At 36.8% G+C, this 15,061-nt stretch overlaps 1 non-coding gene and 2 pseudogenes across 1 annotated transcript; 1 reads left to right on the top strand and 2 right to left on the bottom strand.

The window, feature by feature from the left end:
- The window catches only part of LOC127096511 (uncharacterized), a 98,437-nt pseudogene extending 89,673 nt beyond the window's left edge, over positions 1–8,764 (top strand).
- Positions 5,380–5,486, bottom strand: LOC127099129 (small nucleolar RNA R71). The gene has a single exon (XR_007793679.1). It is a non-coding gene; the product is annotated as a small nucleolar RNA R71 (small nucleolar RNA).
- A 742-nt stretch (positions 8,765–9,506) lies between the features above and the next one.
- Positions 9,507–15,061, bottom strand: part of LOC127094598 (callose synthase 3-like) — a 35,652-nt pseudogene continuing 30,097 nt past the window's right edge.

The following is a 15,061-nucleotide window of genomic DNA, read 5'->3' as shown; positions in this document are numbered from 1 at the left end:
CCAAGGAAACCCTAATTCAATTGTGCATTGACTGTGCCTTACTCATGAAGCAACCTCAACCTATGATAAAATACAATCAAGGGAAGTTATTTCATTCATCATTTTATGCATATATGAGCTTATGTGAGTGTCCTCAATCATTTGTTCGTCAAGATTTGAATTTTGGACTTGAGAAGTTGATCAGTCAATTCATCTAACTATTTTGAAATCCACTGAGACCTAACTTTTGATGTGTTTGTCAAATTATGATTACCCCAAGAGAAAACATGTTCTTAAGAACCATATTAACAACTTTCATGTTCATCAAGTTTTCATTAGAAACTTAGAAGGTCATCATTCATTTCAAAACATTATAGGTCATTTTGACTGAAACCCTAATTTTAGGTCAACTCCCCAAGGACCTAACTCCTTCATTTGTCATGATTTTAAGATGGGACCAAGTTCATTGGAAATTTTAAGATGTCTACTTCAATATTTATGTTGTACAAAATTTCATAATCCTAAAAGAAACACATGTGATAATACAAAACATTATAGGTCACTTTGGACCAAAGTCATTGAAATGTGAAAAAGTCCAACTTCAAGTGCCCATAACGTTCTCATACAAAATCCAAATGATGAAAAAGTTAAGTCCAAATTTATTGTATTGAAAATATCTACAACTTTTATGTTGAAGGTTTTGTCATTTGAGGCTTGCATCTTTGAAACATAAGGGCTTGAAATTGGTCCATTTTGGCAAAAATTCCGTATACATGTTTTGTACATTGAACTTCATGACCGGTTTTCAATATTTTCCCAACTCCAAATGGATTTTTGTTCAAGATAACATTTGTTCCTTATGTCAAGACCTTTCCAACCATTACACACATGCCTATGTTTCAATTTTTCAAATGGCATTTTCGAAGAGGTGAAGTTTTGGTTTCAATTATGCATAACATATCAAAATTCCATGCACAAGCTTACACATTGCAATCTGCACGTCTAATTTCATTTGGCTGATGTTTAGCACTCAATTGCCATTGCTTTTGGGCCTCCCATGCGCCTGTACAGGCCCATGCATGGAGGACCCAAGCTCATGCACACACAGATATTTCATGCATTGCATCACCCTTGACTATAAATAGAAGGCTTCATTCACTTCAAACTTTAACCTAAAGGCGCCTGAATTTTCTGCACAATTGAATCCCTAACCCTCACGCAAAGGAATTTTGATTTTTTCTCTCATTTTTTCAAGTTCAATTTTCAACTTCGTTGATTGATCTTTGACTTACAATTCCTTAGCCTAACTTCTTTGTTACTTCAAGAACAAGCTGCATCAAAGAATTGGAGTGGATCAAGCATTGAAAAGTTGCAATTCAAAGGTTGATTCTCAAACTGTTTTCATTCGAATCTCTTTGGATTTTGAGCATTTCTTGTATTGGTTGGTACCTCTGAAGTCCTCATGTGAGAGGCAATTGGTTTGTGCTTTTAATTTTATAAATTGAGCAAGTTTAGTTTGAACACCTTATTTTTCCATCTCAGATTTCTCCTCATATGAGAGTCTTGAGCAAAAACTAAGGGCACATGGGTGATGTATATCACCCCAGCTTTCGAATGATGTATGGATCGTGTATTATGGTGAAGGTTGTGAAACCTACAACTCTGGCCAAAACAGTGAGGTTCACCGGAGAAGACGGTGGTTTCCACCACTGTCCCCACGTGGATGAGTTCCTGGCCCTTGGATCCATTGCCTCAGATCTAATCTTGGCTCTTGGTTTGGCTGATTTCATTTAATGTCATGTGTGATGCTGTTGACTCAAGTGTTCCATGCGCGCACGTCTCCTAGCCATCAGATGCGCCACGTTAATTAATGAGCGTTGATCCAAGCGCTGTGGATTTTTCCAATTTTTAATTTCTGTTTTAATTTTCTTTTATTCCAATTATTTTTAAAAATTCACAACTTCTTTATTTGGAATCACAAAAATATGGGACCAATTGCAGAATTTTTCTCTTAAATTCTAGTTTCTAAAAATGATTTTTAATTATTTTTGTGATTCCATTTAATATTTTTCGTGAATTATTTCTTTTCTGATTATTTTTAATTCATTTAAAATACTTTTTGATATTCAAAAATGCCAAAAATATTTTCTTAACATCTTTGGATGATGATGAATCTATGAAAAATATTCTCATCAATTTCTTAATTGATTTGAGATTTATTTGAGATTTTAGTTCAATTATGTTATTTTTTCTTCATTTTTAATTGTTTAAAATTAGTTTCTGTTTTCAAAAAATGATGAAATTTTTTGTCAAACCTTGTTTAACCATGTTAGACTTATGATGATCCAATTGGACTTTTCCAAGTTGATTTGAATTGGATTAGAAGTTTGACCTTTATTTGTTTGTTTTAATTCAAGTATTATTTTAATTCCAAAAAATACCAAAAATATTTTTATTGTTTCTTGACTTCTAATCTTCATCTCACTTCTGTTTACCATTGATTGATGTTGATTCTATTCATGTTTGATCAATGTATCTTGTTTATGTCATTTGAATTTCAATTATGCACATTCCATTTCCATCTTCTTCTTCTTCTTCTTTTTCTTTTTGACCAATGAGTTAATGATTGGTGGTTAGCCTTGACATATGAGAGGCTTAACCTTCTTTGATCCAAATCAAATTCATCTTGATCAAATATCAATTGAATTGCTTTGCATTAGAGATAGGTTGTTTTTTGGTCAAGCAAAAAACATAAATCCATACAAGGTCATTCATCTTTTCTTTTGGCATGGCAAGTTGTAGGTGTTTGGCTTACTAGTCATGGTCTCTAACTTGTGTTTATTTGCCTATAGTTTTATTGACTGTCCTCAGATAGGTGTGACTACTACATTAGTCCACTTACGATTGCTTAACATAACGCTAAATTGCCTTATGACACACTAACACTAATTACTAACTACTAACTTTTAATTCTTGCAATTTAATTTCTTGCTCATTAATTCATTTGCCTTTGCCCTTTGCTCACTTGAGCTCATGTTTATGCTTATGATATTTGCCTTTTGCTCACTTGAGCACATTATTGTGTATATACTATTGTCTTGTGCTTGTTTTGTTTGTGTGAACCCAATGCAAAATGGAGAAAGGACTTAGATTTAGAAACTTACTGATAATGCGAAAACACATCAGATATTTGCCTTGATTTACACTCAAAGATCATATCATTTTAATTAATATCCCTATTATTCCACAAGTATTCGAGTTGTTTTTGCAGGTATTTAAATCTCCATGCATTAATGAGCAAAATGAAGAAAAGGAAGAAAAAGAAGAAGAAACAGATGAGAAAGCACAGGAAAAAGCAGAAAACCAGAATGCAAAATTTGTTGATGTGACGACTGTCACAGATTCATGACGACCGTCACGACCCAGCCTGTGACGACCATCACGCGGCCAGAATCTGTGCTTTGAAACAGTCAATCACAGGCACCCAAACGTGCCTAAATTCCCTCTAACAGCATGACTCCCCCGGATTCCTCATTCAAACCAAGTCCTCCTTAAATATCTCAACCACCAAGACCTAAAGGAGCACTAAATAAAGGACCAAAGAGGGAAAAATTGGGGACGCCTACATTTACACTTACGCTCTGCAATTAATTTTTACAGCTTTCTAGCTTTTTAGTTATTTTTTTTCCAGCAACTTTGTTTCCGTTGCCTTAGTTCATTTGCCATTCTTTTTAAACTTTCCTTTTTCCCTTTTCCTTTCCGTTTTCCAGTTAGCCATAGTAGCAGTTTTCTACAATGGGGAACTACTACACTTTATTTAATTTTAGTAAGAAATTTGTATTGAAGAAGCAGAAGCCTACCGACTTGTAGAGGACTGCTCAAGTATTCCGAGATTCGCTATACTCTGTTACTTCGATTGCCAGGTTTTTATTGAATTATTATTATTATTGCCCAGTTATTATTATAATTATGTTTGTCGCAATGTTGATCTGTTTATGCACTGTGTTTGCCTTATTTAACATGTCCGTCTAAATTACCGGTATCGGTATGTAGCAATTTAATTAGATGGGATTTAATAATAATCGGTGAAAACTCTTTTTCTCAAACAATCTTTTAGGCTGAAGTTTTTAATCTAAATTTAATTAACTTTATCACAAAAGCATGAAAAGCTATTTAATACGATTTTGCCACGAGAGTGGGAAATTAACTAAGGTAAGAACCAACAATCGCGAGAGCGTGAGGCTCGAGCTGGATAGTAAAAATTAGGCATTGAGTTTAAAAACAGCGAGAGCACTTTAAAAGCAATTAGAACTTATTTATTTTCAAAAAGTAATTTTAACTTCAAATGGGACAGCGAGAGCGTACATTATGACTTAAAGCTATAGGCCGAATCAACAATCACGAGAGTGTGAGATAAAGCTTTTTAAATAAATATTTTCTACTGAGAGATATTTGCATTTAAACTATTCACCGGTGACTTATCGAATCCCCGACAATTAATGCGTTGCATACTGATTCCTTCCATAAATTATTTTTTAAAACTACATTTCCCTTAGATTTACTATTTTGCCCCCGAACTTCTACTAATCATTCCCTTATCTAAACATAGTGACGTTAGTAACACTAGTTTGACCATAGGTCCCTGTGGGATCGATATCTTTTAAAACTAAAGCGACTGGACTGTGCACTTGCAGTCAACTACCCGATAGACTATATTTTATATATAGTGACGACAAGCATCAAGTTTTTGGCGCCGTTGCCGGGGACCTGTTTTAGTCGAATAGTGCGATTCTTTCGTTGCACGGTATAGACTAAGGTAAAAATAAAAACTAATTTACTCTCCCTTCTTTCCCTGATTGTATGCCAAGTACTCGCTCACAAGGCGATAACTTAGCACCACCAGTCCCGAAATTAGAGCGTTTCTTATACGTAAGACGCCGAATACAAGAATATCAACAAAAGTACGATATTCCTGATATCTTCTCTCCTCCTAAACCAGAAGAAAAACCAAACATGGCTGAAGAAGGACCACAGAATCGTCCTCTTAAATTCTGCGTTACCCCGTCTCAACAAGAACCTCACAACAGCATTGCTGCCCCCGCTATCAATCAAAACGATTTTTAGCTGAAACCCTCACTATTATCAGCCGTCCAACAACATCAATTTGCTGGAAATCCTACGGACGATCCTAATGAACACCTGACCAAGTTTGTGCAGTACGCAGATACTGTAAAGGCGAATGGTGTATCTCAAAATGAGATAAGACTGCGCCTCTTTCCTTTGTCACTAAGGGACAGAGCTTGGGCTTGGTTGCAATCCTTGCCCTCCAACTCCGTTACAACATGGGAAGAACTGAATAATGTCTTCTTATCCCGATATTTTCCACATAGCAAAACTACTATGCTGAGAGCTCAAATCAACGGATTCAGGCAAAAAGATATGGAATCTCTCTACGAAGTGTGGGAGAGATACAAGGACATGATGAGGATATGTCCACATCACGGTCTCGAAGACTGGGTGATCATTCACACATTTTACAATGGGCTTCTGTATAACACAAGACTTACAGTAGACGTTGCCGCGGGCGGTGCACTTATGGATAAGCCATAAACGAAGCCTATCAACTTATTGAAAACATGGCTCAAAACCATTGCTAATGGGGAGGTGAACGAACTCCAGTGGAAAAGTCCCACACTAAGGGTGGAATGTACGAAATCAGTAGCCTTGACCATGTTCATGCAAAGGTAGATGCCCTTGTTCAAAAATTAGATAACTTGACCATACCACCTGCAGCCATTGTGGCTGCTGGAACTCCAAACTGTGAGTTATGTGGAATCCCTGGACACATTGCACAAAAATGTCAAATATTAGCAGGAGTCCCAACCGATCAAGTGAATTACACACAAGGAAATCCCTATTCGAATACCTAAAACCCAGGTTGGAAAAACCATCCTAATTTCTCATATAAGAATAACAATGCCCTGTATGCACCTGGCCAAGCACCAGCTGTTCCGCCTGGATATATAAAGCCATTTAATAATGCTCCTAACATGCCTAGGAAGTCAAATCTTGAATTAATGATGGAAAGCTTCATAGCTACCCAAGCTCAGACAAACAAAGACTTCTTAAACCAAAACATACATACTAGTGAGCAACTCAAACAACTAGCGAACAAAGTAGACGCCTTATCCACCTACAATAAAATGCTTGAAACACAGATTTCACAAGTGGCTCAACATCAAGCATCTACAGCCGCTCCAGCTGGAACATTTCCTGGACAGCCACAATCGAATCCAAAAGGACATGCAAATGTCGTTGTACTGAGGAGTGGAAAAAAAATAGACGGACCCGTAGATCCAAGACTCCAAAACCCTGCCATGTACCAAAAATAAGATAAAACCTCAACTGAGCAGGTGAGTGAACAAAAGGAAACATAAGATAATACCCAAGAGGCCGAAGAGAAAGAAAAACCTTATGTGCCTCCACCTCCTTATAAACCACCCATTCCGTATCCTCAAAGACTCAAAAGTTCTAAAACTGCGAGTCAATTTAGGAAATTTGTTGAACTTCTGAAGCAACTAAACATTATGATACCCTTTATAGAAACCATCACACAAATGCCCTCCTATGCCAAATTTCTTAAGGAAATCCTATCCTATAAGAAAAAGATTGAGGATGAAGAAGCAATTACACTTACTGCTGAGTGTAGCACCATAATCCAAAATAACATGCCTCCCAAACTAAAAGACCCAGGTAGTTTTTCCATACCCTGTGTCATTGGAAAATTCGTCATAGACAAACCTCTATGTGATCTAGGAGCCAACATTAGTGTAATTCCCTTAACCATTTGTAAAAGGCTCAGTATGGAAGAATTAAGACCGACTAAGATGTCTGTTCAATTAGCTGACCGCTCAATCAAATATCCTGTCGGTATACTAGAGAATGTCCCAGTACGCGTAGGACAATTTTACATTCCTACAGACTTCATAATCATGGACATCAAAGAAGATGCCAATACACCTATTATACTAGGAAGGCCATTCTTGGCTGCCGCCGAAGCCATAATAGACGTAAAGAGAGGTAAGTTGATATTCGAAGTTGGAGAGGAAAAGGTTGAGTTCATCTTAACACAATTCTTACAAGCGCCAACTATAGACGATACCTGTTATCTACTCGATGTCATAGACGAGTGCGTGAGAGAGATGGAGATGAAAGAAACCACATATTCTGATATAATGAAATTCCAAATCCCTCCAATCTTTGAAGACGATAATTGGCATGAAAGATACCAAAACGAAAGTCTAAGAGAATGCTTAGCACTTACACCCAACCACATGCCATGCCCAAAGAAACCTGACTTGGAATTAAAAGCACTACCAAAGAACCTAAGATACGAACTCCTAGACACTAAACTAAAAAGACCAGTAATTGTCAACGCTGACTTGGGACAGATGGAAACTGAAAAGTTACTAGATGTCCTAAGAAAATATCCAACCGCGTTAGGATATAACATCGCCGATCTAAAAGAAATAATTCCTTCTATCTGTATGCATCGCATTATGCTGGAGGAAGATTGTAAAACCTCTAGAGAACACCAGAGAAGGATCAACCCAATCATAAGTACGATAGTCAAGGATGAAGTAAAGTAACTTCTAGATGCTGGAATCATATACCCGATCTCTGATAGTCAATGGGTTAGCCCCGTTCACGTAGTACCTAGGAAAGGGGGTGTTACAGTTGTTAAGAACGAGAAGGGCGAGTCCATAGCACAAAGAGTTGTGACCGGAAGTAGAATGTGCATTGACTATAGAAAACTAAACAAAGCCACTCGGAAAGATCATTCCCTCTACCTTTCATTGATCAAATGCTTGAACGATTGGCTAAGCATTCTCACTTCTGCTATCTAGACGGTTATTCAAGATTCTTTCAAATCCCAATCCATCCTGACGACCAAGAAAAGACTACCTTCATATGCCCTTATGGTACATTCGCCTATCGACGAATGCCATTTGGATTATGTAACGCTCCCGCAACATTTCAAAGATGCATGATGGAAATCTTCACCAATTTTATAGACGACATCATGGAAGTCTTTATGGACGATTTCTCTGTTTGTGGGCAGAGTTTTGAAGGATGTCTATCAAACCTTGAAATGGTACTCGAAAGATGCGTAAAAGTAAACCTTATTTTAAACTGGGAGAAATGCCATTCAATGGTTCAACAAGGAATCCTGTTAGGTCACGTGGTATCTGACAGAGGAATTGAAGTAGACAAAGCTAAGATCGAAATCATAGAGAACCTTCAACCTCTGAAAACCGTACGAGAAATACGAAGCTTTCTAGGACACGTCGGTTTCTACCGACGTTTCATTAAAGATTTCTCGAAAATTACCAAGCCACATACAGGTTTACTAATGAAAGACGTTGATTTCATATTTGATGAAAAATGCTTAACAACGTTCGACCAACTAAAAATATCCTTAATCACCGCACCCATAATGCAACCATCTAACTGGAGACTACCTTTTGAAATCATGTGTGATGCGAGTGATTACGCAGTAGGCGCAGTACTAGGACAAATAAAGGATAAGAAGTTTCATGCTATTTACTATGCAAGTAGAACACTAGATCCAACCCAAATGAACTACGCCACCACTGAAAAAGAACTTCTAGCCGTCATGTTCGCTTTGGACAAATTTCGTTCCTACCTAGTAGGGGCGAAAATTATCATCTATACCAACCACGCCGCTATTAGATATATGTTAAGTAAGAAGGATGTCAAACCAAGACTTTTAAGATGGATCATGCTCTTACAAGAATTTGACTTAGAGATAAAAGATAAGAAAGGTATTGAAAACGTAATAGCAGACCACTTATCACGAATCGAAGGGAATAAACCTGAACAAATTCCAATTAATGATGATTTCCCTTACGAACGACTCATAGCCCAAATGGAAAGCGATATGTCTGAACTAACATTAAACGATACAGAAATAGAAGAATCCGTGGAAGAAATACATGCGAATGCAACTCTGCCATGGTATGTTGATTTTGTCAACTTCCTAGCTGTCGGAGTACTTCCACCGGACTTATCCTACCAACAGAAGAAGAAATTCTTTCACGATCTAAAACATTACTACTGGGATGAACCTCTACTTTTCAAAAGAGGTACCGACGGTATTTTTCGTCGATGTGTTCCTGAGGATGAAATAGATGATATAATCTCTCATTGTCATTCCGCTCCCTATGGAGGGCATGCAAGTACCTCAAAGACCTGTACTAAGATCCTGCAATCAGGCCTCTTTTGGCCCACTCTATGGAAAGATGTCCATAATGTAACACCCCTTTTCCTACCCCAAAATATTTAACATATAATCAGAGTAAATAAGCACGCATATAAACAAAAGGGCGTCACATCGACGTTTTCAAAAACTAAAAGCTTTCAAAAACCAACAATACACCTGGTCATTTAAAATAACACATCTCAATTATCATGAATATTCAAGCATATGCGTTTGCAGCGGAAAATAAAGAATACTCATGTATTTCATAAACTGATCCATGTCCCATACCATGATCATCTCTCAACAATCATCTCAAGATAACGTAACTCAAGTAATAACATACTGCATCTCCAATGAGATATGAGTTCGATACTACCAATCTACCCAGTGTTACATGACCAGAGCATTGACTCATTACCTAATCGTCAAACTAAAATACGGAAATTCTCCAGCTAATCTCGAGCGAGCTACCGTCCTCTTACTTCCGTGATACTACTCCTGAGTATCTGCACGATACCCATGTAAAGGTAACATTCAAACTGAAAGGGTGAGAATTCAAATCATTATGAAATAGCATAATAAGGCACAATGATTAAATCAACAATTAAAGGAATTCATCACACCTTGTATAATCATGTCAATAATATTAACCAACATTTATTTCACATGTTTCGAACATACATTAACACTCAAGAAGTTAATACTAAAATTCAATGCAATATTCTCAAATATACACATAATCACAATTATCACATAATCACATATTTCACCAAGTTAAGTATCCAAACATCACCAAATTCAATTACCACATCTCATACACACATCACAATCACAACCATGCAAACATTCAACTATCACATGACTCTAATGTGACTCAATGCAAGACATGTGACTCCATGCATGTGGTACCATTTACTACCTCGCCTATTTCCATTAAGGATCAACGAGTGCTCATCTACCTCGCTTATTTCCAATTCAAGATCAACGAGTGCTACATCTACCTCACCTATTTCCAATTAGGATCAATGAGTGCTACATCTACCTCACCTATTTCCAATTAAGGATCAATGAGTGCTACATCTACCTCACCTATTTCCAATTAAGGATCAATGAGTGCTCATGTGAATCCACAGTTTCACCACTTCCACAATGAAGTCGACCATGCTATGAATGAATGCACACATACCAACACATATGCAATTAAGATCATCTCTACCATCTTAACATTCCACATATCACCATAACTCAACTCTATGAATTATCCATCAATGGTACATATACACATTCATAACAACATATCATCCACAATTACATATACACATTCATAACAATATATCATTCATAATCCACCAATGGTACATATACACATCCATAACAATATATATCATTCATAATTATGCATCACACCATTCATCATGCAATAACCAATTCATGTTACCACATGAATAATATCAAAAAATAACAACAACTCATTAACATCTTAACATCATCGACATAACAACATAATTATTACGCAATCATATTACAACAATGCAACGATTCATCAACCAAACGTATAACCCAATATATTTATCAATACAGTAGGCATATGAATATTATTAAAACATATTAACAATCAATACCATGTTTTAGGTATGAGCATTAGCTTTCTAACGCTTCAAACGCCCCCAAAATCGGACTTACGAGTTAAAAGTTATGATCAAAACCGTGCACGAAGGCATTACTAAAAGTTGTTGTTCATTAAATTTTCCAACATAATTTTCATCTTCTTCAACCCCCCGAACATCCATGAAATAATCTCCAAAATTATTTTATTCCTGAAACAAAGTTGTAGCCCTCTGTTTCAGCTATCCAACGCTTCGAACTGCACTCGATTTGGACTTACGGATCAGAAGTTATGACAAAAACGATTTCGACAATAAAACATAAAAACAAGCCGCGAGTGTGACAGACAGCGTGCAGAATTTCCCGCGGTTTTCACCGTTGGAGGACTTCCGGACCTCCGATTTCAATTCCTTAAAAAGCCAAACGTTTAGAAAATTATAACTCACATAATACTCCAAATATATAACGTTAATTTGCAGTTTTAACACAATCAATCACCACAATCAAGCATAATCATCAAAACATAACAATCCTAAAATCATGCAAATTAGGGATTTTGACCTAAACATACATCTACCCATTGACCCAATCATACTAACCCATAATAATAAGGATTCCCCCCTTACCTCTTCAATTTGATGGAAACCCTAGCTCTTCTCTTTACTTTTCCTCTCCTCTTTCTCTATTGCCTTCAATGATCAAATGAATTCTAATTCTCACTCTCCTCACCTCTTACTATTTATATTAGTATTCTAGTTGGGCTTAAATCATGACATCCATCTAATTTAATTACTAGGCCCAATAATACCTAATATTTAAATATCTCTTATTTAAATTTAAATAAATTAAACCACTCACTATGCACACCAAGTTAATTAATTCGATTATTTAATTATATCAACTAAATAATTAATTAACACACCAAATTAATTAATATACTCGATCATTATACTATCTAACAACCGATTAATTACTTAACACTCCAAATAATTAAATATAATATAATAATAATAACATACGAACTAATTACTAAAATTGGGCTGTTACAACTCTCCCCCACTTAAAAGATTTTCGTCCTCGAAAATTCCTCAAACGAACAACTCTGGATATGATTCCCTCATCTTATCCTCGAGTTCCCAACCTGCCAATGGAAAATAAAACAAGCACCGACAGTGTTCTCACACACATGTCGCATACTAGGGAACAAACCTAATTAAACAACCTGGCCGGACGGACCGACTTGCTCTGATACTACTAATGTATCAGACAAACAGTATCGATCGTGTCAGATACACAAATCAAATACAACGGGATTGAAAACCCTAACGACTATTGACCAACTGGTCGACCATGCTCTGATACCACTAATGTAACACCCCTTTTTCTACCCCAAAATATTTAACATATAATCAGAGTAAATAAGCACGCATATAAACAAAAGGGCGTCACATCGACGTTTCCAAAAACTAAAAGCTTTCAAAAACCAACAATACACCTGGTCATTTAAAATAACACATCTCAATTATCATGAATATTCAAGCATATGCGTTTAACATAATAAACAGTGAGCGGTATCTAGCAACACATCACTGCTACCCAAGACACGAAAATATCATGTGATCTGACAAAACCTTCTGTGATAATACTTATGTGTATAATTACCCTTTTGCCCTTATGTCTATATTGAACACAAGGCATAGACCGTGTCATCCTTGTCCAGTTCAATATTGGGCCCATAGACATTTATCCTGTTATGCAGGATGGGCAAATTCCATCTAGGTCACTCATGTCCCTCAGCATGCTTCGTGGAGTACCCATCAACTGTCTTTATGGTTATCCAGTTACGGACAACGTTGGATCAGCAATAAAGCACTCGACTCTACATCTAGGATCCATAGTGGTTTCAGGTCGAAGAGTGGAATACACTATTATCACCATGAGAATAACTTATGACACTTTGCATAACTTTCTATATAGTATTCTCATAACGGGTCAATCCGGTATAAATATTACTCCTAATATTCATACCTATGTTTAAGACTTGATAACTCTTTATCCATGATCCATGAGATGTGATCATCAGTCTACAAACATAATAGTCTTAATGCTTTAATGTTATCCCACTTCACACTAAAGCTCGACTACGGATACTTTAAGAATAGTGTCCTTATGTTTAATGTGTTCTCATGATTAAGTCACACTTAATACATTAAACGGACTATCTATTCCAGGGACTTTATTAATCAACCATAATAAAGAAAGTGCCTTTTATAATTAATAAATAATTCGATACAAGTACCAAAAAGTATCGGCCTCGGTTGTAGAATCAGCAACTGTATCTTGCTTTGAACTTTTCAAGCTCACAGCGCCACCATTTCAGCAAAACACATAACCATTGGAATCATTCATATTAAAGCGTCTCAGCACCTTGTCTATGTACTCTGACTTAGACCAAGCATTTTATGATCTATCTCTATAAATTCTGATTCCTAATATATAGGCTGCTTCACCTAGGTCCTTCGTAGAAAAGCATTTCCCCACCCAAGACTTTACTTGTTGCAGGGTAGGGATATCGTTTCCAATAAGTAATATGTCATCTACATATAATACTAGGAATACGATCATGCTCCCACTAACCTTCTTGTAGACACAAGGCTCATCTTCGTTCTTGATGAATCCATATTGTTTTACTATTTCATCAAAACGAAGATTCCATGAGTAATACATCACCTTGATCAGATATCCATATATCTCAGGTAGGTGACGTATCCTGCCTGACCTACGCTGGTCTTGTTCTACTTGAGCAGGTTACTCTTCCACAACTACTTGTGTTTCCTGCTCTAATTCCTCCATAAGTGTATCAATGCTTTGTGATTCTTGAATTTCTTCAAGCTCTACTTTCCTCCCACTGGTTCCTTTGGAAATAAAATCCTTTTCTAGGAAAACTCCAGTTAGAGCGACAAACATTTTGCCCTCAGAAGGATTGTAGAAGTAATACCCTCTTGTTTCTTTAGGATACCCCACAAATAAGCATTTGTCAGATTTGGGCTCAAGCTTAGTTGAAATTTGTCGTTTCACATAAACCTCGCAACCCCAAATCTTTATGTAGGACATATGTGGTTTCTTACCACTCCATATCTCATATGGTGTCTTCTCAACCTTTTTGGATGGAACACGGTTAAGTGTGTAAGCTGTTGTCAATAGTGCATGTCCCCAAAAGGAGTTTGGAAGATCGGCGTGACTCATCATGGATCGGACCATGTCTAACAGGGTTCGATTTCTTCTCTCAGATACACCATTCCATTGGGGTGTTCCAGGAGGAGTAAGTTGGGATATGATCCCACACTCTTTCAGATGGTCATCAAACTCTAGGCTTGAATACTCACCACCTCGATCTGGTCGAAGAGTTTTAATATTCTTACCTAGTTGGTTTTAACTCGTTAGGTTTCACCCTTTTAGTATTAATGTTATTAATAGGCATTTCGAGATCAAGGACATATAGTCCATTGCTCATTTGTGCAGTAGCATATAATATATCATTCAAATAAATTGAGCAACAATTGTTCTTTATTATAAATGAAAAACCAAACTTGTCCAGACAAGAAATGGAAATAATATTTCTGCTAATTGCAGGTACATAATAACAGTTCTCTAACTGAATTATAAAACCACTAGGTAAAGTCAATACATAAGATCCTACGGCTAAAGTAGCAACCTTTACTCCATTGCCAACTCGTAGGTCAACTTCACCTTTTGCCAATTCTCTACTCCTTTTCAGCCCCTGCACATTTGTACAAATGTGAGAACCGCATCTAGTATCTAATACCCATGATGCAGAAGTAGATAAGTTATTTTAATAACAAAAATACCTGAAGTTGAAGTCTCTACTCCATTCTTCGTATCTTCCAGGTACTTTGAGCAGTTTCTCTTCCAGTGTCCGGTCTTACCGCAATGGAAGCAGGTTGCCTGCCTTTGCTATGCCTCCACTAGGCTTCAAAGCAGCAACAATGGGTCTGGGTTTGGCAACTTCCTTGCCTTTCCCTTTATCACCCTGCATGGTGGGCCTTTTGTTCTGTCTCTTTCCATTTCCGATCATCAGAATGGACTTCCCTTTTGACTTCAGATTCTGCTTGGCAGTTCTTAACATGGCGAGCAGTTCAGGAAGAGATTTGTCCATATCAATCATATTGAAAT

This window comes from Lathyrus oleraceus, chromosome 6 (genome assembly GCF_024323335.1).
Source record: "Lathyrus oleraceus cultivar Zhongwan6 chromosome 6, CAAS_Psat_ZW6_1.0, whole genome shotgun sequence".
Lineage (NCBI taxonomy): Eukaryota > Viridiplantae > Streptophyta > Magnoliopsida > Fabales > Fabaceae > Lathyrus > Lathyrus oleraceus.
Note: the sequence above shows the minus strand (reverse complement) of the source record. Positions and strands in the feature narration are given on the sequence as shown.